At 41.0% G+C, this 5,759-nt stretch overlaps 1 pseudogene; it reads right to left on the bottom strand.

Moving 5' to 3' along the window:
- Window positions 1-1,095: 1,095 nt before the first annotated feature.
- LOC124100150 (neurexophilin-1-like) lies at window positions 1,096-4,258 on the bottom strand (annotated as a pseudogene).
- Window positions 4,259-5,759: the final 1,501 nt, after the last annotated feature.

Below are 5,759 nucleotides of genomic sequence, written 5' to 3' on the forward strand. Positions count from 1 at the left end.
ATTGGCTGGGTCACGTGGGCGGAGCCAAAAAAGTCCCCCAATGAGCAGCTCCGTGGTCTGAAAGGGCAGGGAAACAGCCCAATGAGCATCACCGCAGAGGAGCCAATCAGCTAGATGTTGCTGGGGCCACTGTGAGCCAATCATCAGCCGGCAGCTGGAAGTTTGCTGGCAGCTGGAAGTTTGCTGGGGCCCCTTCGGCTGTGGCTCTCAACAGATGATAGATTATTTTGAATCATTATGAGTCAATGAAAGTCCTCTTGATAGGTGATAGATGAGTGTATGTTTGTGTATCTTAAGAGTGTGTCCTCAAGTGTGATTTTAAAATCTATGGTGACCATGGAGTATTACTCAGCCATAAATAGGAACGACTTTATGGCATTTGCTGGTAAATGGATGGAACTGGAGACTATCATGCTAAGCAAAATGAACTGGTCCCTGAAGGTTGCAGGTTGAATATTTTCTCTGATATGTGGAAGCTAATTCAAAATAAAGGGAGGATTAAAAAAAGAATAGAAGTACTATCAGTGGGGTAGACAAAGGGGAATGAAGGGAAGGGAGGAGGGGTGGAAAGGGAAGGACAGTGGAAGGAATCTGACCTGACTTTCCTGTATACATACACACAGTCAATCTCACCATCATGCGCATCCATAAGACACTAAATAAAAAAAACTTTAATAGCAAAAGATCAGCAGAGGGAAGAGAACCCTTTCCCTCTAGAGGGGACATAAAGGGGAGGGAAAGGGGAAGTACTGGGGGCTGTATTAGAACAAGTTATATTCCATGTTTTCATAATTTTGTCAACATGAAAACTAATGTTATGTATTAGAATGAATAAAAATAAGAAGAACCAATAAAAATGAATTTAAAAAACCCGTGGTGTCTTACAACCACACCGAGAGATGAAGCTGACTGGGCAGAGGTGACGTCAGATTGCTTCCATGAGTGTCTTTGACACAGACAAGAACAGCCGTGTAGACACATTCCCGGCCACAGCTGTGACCTTCTTTGAGACAACAGCCCTGTCATGTGATCTTTAATTCCTCAGTCTTCAGCCCCACCCCTTTTCCCTTCCAGGGGGGAGGGCCCACATGACAGTTAGAGTGGGGACACTTTCTGTACTCGCCTATAATCTACTATAAAAGGGAATGTAAATACAGGCCCCTGGACGGGCTTGGAGTAGAGCCAGGGCACTTGGCCTTGGGTATGCTCCTGGTAACAGGTGTTTGAAGAGCTGTTGTTGCAGAGTGAGTTCTTAGAGACTTGTCAATCCTTTCATATTTGACACGACAGGTAAGTGACTTGGGATCTTTGGCATCCATCACAGTTTATTGTGCCACGTCAAATCCCACAATTTTTGTAGGAGGCACTGACCTGACAGTTACAATCCCCCACTAGTGGGGTTATGCCCCAAATAAGCACTAAATGCCCCATGGTTATGATCTACAATTTCCCCAGTTGTCAACAGGTTCATCTTTGTTGTTTTTGATGTTGGAATGAAAATTGCCCCATTTTCTTAAACTTTTCCTTATTTACAATGGGCCTTTTCTTAGGCCTGGGCTGAGGCTTTTGAACATCTGTGGATCTCCTCAGCCAGTCCCAGGAGTCTTGCTCAGACTGAGGTTCTGGGGGTCATGTCATAGGTCCAAATCTGCATCATTTTCTTTGCCATGAATAGTCTGTGACAGGAGTCGGCCAATAGACAACTCTTCACTGCTTTCTGTCCACATGTGCTTTAGTGTGGATTTGCAGCTTCTCGACTTCAGAAGTTCTGAGTTTCCACCATTTGTGAAATTGGCACATGTGACAGCCTCAGAGGTTCCATCCTTGGTCAGCCGACTCCATAGCTATGGGCCAAGGGGAGGCAGAACATCATGATGAAGAGCGTGGTGGGGGAAAGCAGCTCAGGACAGGACAGCCAGGAAGCAGAGAGAGCCTATGGTGCCTGATTTTTTTCTTTTAAAAATTTTCTTATTTTATTATTATAATTTTAACTTTTAAAGTACAATTTAGTATCCAGAGTGTACAGTAACAATAATCACAGGCCTGCATAGGTGAACCAAAGTCAAAGCATAGCCTTAAATCTCTTATACAGTTAGGAAACAGTGTTAATTGTCAGAAATAGACTTATTCAAAGCAAACGTATATAAGACAGATCTTCTAATGACAATGTGGCCCTTCTGTATCACATACAATGTATAAAAGAGAGCACTTATGGGTTGTCTTGTCAGGAAACTTACATAAACTTTCATTTTGTAAACTTTTACATAACTCTTAGGCAAGGCTTAGATAGTTCTCAGATACATACATATACCAAGTCACATATATTTTGGATGTCAACAATATTGTTGTAACTTAAATAACAGTTGTTTAACCAGTTAGAAAGGAATCACTTAAGACTTTGAAAGAGGTAGAAATCCTAATTCCTTTAAGACTTAGTTTCCCCAAGTAATAAAACCTAACAAATACTATAAAATCTTCTGTAGATAAGAGCAGATCAATGTTTCAGACTTTGCTTCATATCAGTACTTTAGAGTTCAAGTAACTGTAACTGTGCTAATTATAGCCAATTTAATCACAAACACAATCTTTTTTAGATTTACCCTCCACAAACCTTCTGTGACTTACTTGGACATTTCCTGGTGCCTTTCTAAAGGAACTAGAAAATGGTACCCCTTCCTTGAGGAAAATACTATTTAAGTTTATTTACTATTGCACAGCCCAGGAAGCTCTGCCCTGGGAGCTCCCTAAGTCCTGGCTGTAGGCACATGTGCTCTCTCTTTACCTGCTCACACACACTCCTGTCCTTGGACTCCCAGGTACATAGGCCACCAGCCCTGCACACAGGCCACCCCACCCCCGACTCGCCAGCTGAGGCCATGAATCAGGTTGGGGGTAGGAATTGGGCCTGCAAAAGATGTGGATGCAACAGTGACTGGACAGGGGGATCCAAGATGGCAGGACGGAGGGAAGCGGCATTCTGTGTCGCTCTGTGACCTGGGACTCAAGCAGTGAGAATATTGCTTCTCTGCCAGTGATATTCCTGCTCCCATGCAGGAATCATGGCCACTCTACTGTGCAGGGCTCCATGCCCCAGTGACAGAGTAGGTCTCCCAACTACTCACCCACACAGGACTACCAGGTGCCTGAGCAGGACCATCCGCATCAGTACCCACAGAAAACTTTTGGCCACACAGGCTCTGAACACAGCAGACAGCACACACTGCAGGCCACAGAGCTGTCTCTGAACACATTGTCCATGTTCAACACCATCACCAGGCTCTCCCTGACCCGACCTGACACCCCTTTGCTGAAATCAGCCACCTCCATCTTGGGTCACCTTCATCACCATCTTTAGTGGGGGCAACTCCCAGTTTGGAACTCCAGAAGGCCAGGTACTCAGTTTCTAACTCTCCCTTCTCCCCAGCAGCCGCTATCCTTGCATAGTGACACCCTGGTTACATTCACCATCCTGAGGGTGGATATACCAGCTAACAACAGAAACCCCACCTATTGGATGAGAGGGAAGCAGGAAAGTATTGATCTCCAACCAAAACAATCCTTGTTTTTTCCTTCAAGATTTTTTTTCCTTCTCCTTCTCACATCCCCAACATATGTGAAACCAACTGCTTTGCATGAATTAGGGTTTTGAGGACTGGGACAAATGAATAGTATAGAACAGTTGTGTTGTATATTCTGCTTCTCCTCCAATTTTTACTATTTTACCATTTTTATTTTTCTTAATATATGTGCGTTTGTTTTATGTACTCTACTGTCTTCCCACTTACTTGTCTACCCCAAATTACTTTCTCTATTCTCCTGCTACTAACCTTCTTCTTTAGATTTCTCTGTCACACTTCCTAAGATATAATAACTGTATATCCTCACCTCCTACCTCCTCAGCATATCATTCTACACCTCAACCCCAATTCTTTGTCCACCATCAGAAACTGTAAACCCTTTTACAAACCTACTGATTATATTGTAGATAATAATTCACCATTTCTGTATATTGTGACAAAACTGTGTCTTAATAGCAACTATTTCTTTTTAGGTTGTATATTGTTTATACTGGGATCTGTTAACATTGTCCTTCCCCTCATAGGAGAGGTATTGGAACCCTACAGGGGCACTATAAGCCTATAGGGTCAAAACAGTAATGCCTTGGATCCACAGTGCTAGAAGGGAAGACACGCGAGCAACATGAAAAGAAAAGGGAGGCTTTCTTCCTTACCTTTTCCCTATCTTTCCTCCGAAGCATGACCACTCCTATTACGTGTAATTTACTAAATGCAAATAGATGAATGTTACAAGATGGTTCTATAGTCCGCCTAATCCCTTAACTACCCCCAAGTACTCATGTCTATTGTCTTGTTAATATCTGCCTGCATTTGAGCAACCCCCCAAAGAAGCTAAGATATATTAACCTCCATACCCCATCACATCTCCCGACCTTAACATAAAATCCTAAGTTCAAACCTCAATTCTCTATATGCCATCAAAATCTGTAAGTCTTTAATGAAACTAATGAATTTACTTTAAATCACAATTAAATCCAACATCTCTAAACATTGTCTCCCAACACAAAGGATAGATCTTGGAGCTATACAAAACCAAAACAAATTTATAGGAGAAAATAACAACACAGCAGTCAAACAGAGCTGGAAAGAAACATGAACACCATGAAAAAAGGAAGAAAAGGAACACAGACAATGCAGGACAGCTTAAATTTACAGGAGATGCTAGATGCATCAGAAAATGGTCAAATAAAGAACTCAAGACATACCTGACTCAGATGGAATGGAATCTTAAAGAGATCATTAGACAGCAAATGCAAGCAATGAAAGAACACCTCGACAATGAATTACACAAACAAATTCAAAAAGCAAATGAACAACTCTACAGGGATATAGAGGTTATAAAAAAACCAAACAGAAATCCTAGAAATGAAGGAAAGTATAAACCAAATTAAAATATCAAATGAAAGTATCACCAGTAGAGTATACCAAGTAGAAGTCAGAACATCAGACAACAAAGACAAAATATATCATCTCGAATAGAGTCTAGTCAACTCAGAAAGGTTGGTAAGAAATCATGTGCAAAACATACAAGAGATATGGGATATCATAAAAAAACAAATTCAAGAGTCATTAGGATAGAGGAAGGTATAGAGGTCCAAACCAAAGGAATGAGCCATCTGTTAAATGAAATAATTTTAGAAAACTTTCCAGATATAAAAAATGAAATGGATTTACAAATCCTAGAAGCCTACAGGACACCAAACATACAGAATCACAATAGACCAACTCCAAGACACATTTTTATGAATATATCCAACATAAGAACAAGGAGAGAATATTAAAAGCTACAAGAGAGAGTAGGCAGATTACATTTAGGGGTAAACCAATTAGGTTAATGGAGGATTTCTCATCACAGACACTGAAAGCGAGAAGATCCTGGAACAACGTTTTCAAACGTTGAAAGATAATGGGTGCCAACCAAGAATTTTGTATCCAGCAAAACTAAGCTTTAGGTTTGACAAAGAAATAAAAATCTTCCATGATAAACAAAAGTTAAAAGAATTCACAGCCAGAAAACCAGCACTGCAAAGCATTTTGGGCAAAACACTACACGAAGAGGAAATGAAAACAACATCAAAAAACAACTGTGGGTAGTACCTCAGTAAAGGGGGGGGGTGAAAAACTAATCAAAGAGGAAAAACAAACCAAATTGTAAAAATAATTAAATAAATAAACAAACAT

Source organism: Marmota monax, unplaced genomic scaffold, assembly GCF_021218885.2.
Source record: "Marmota monax isolate L192 unplaced genomic scaffold, Marmota_monax_Labrador192_F-V1.1 WCK01_AAM20220418_F8-fsc00149, whole genome shotgun sequence".
Taxonomy (NCBI): domain Eukaryota; kingdom Metazoa; phylum Chordata; class Mammalia; order Rodentia; family Sciuridae; genus Marmota; species Marmota monax.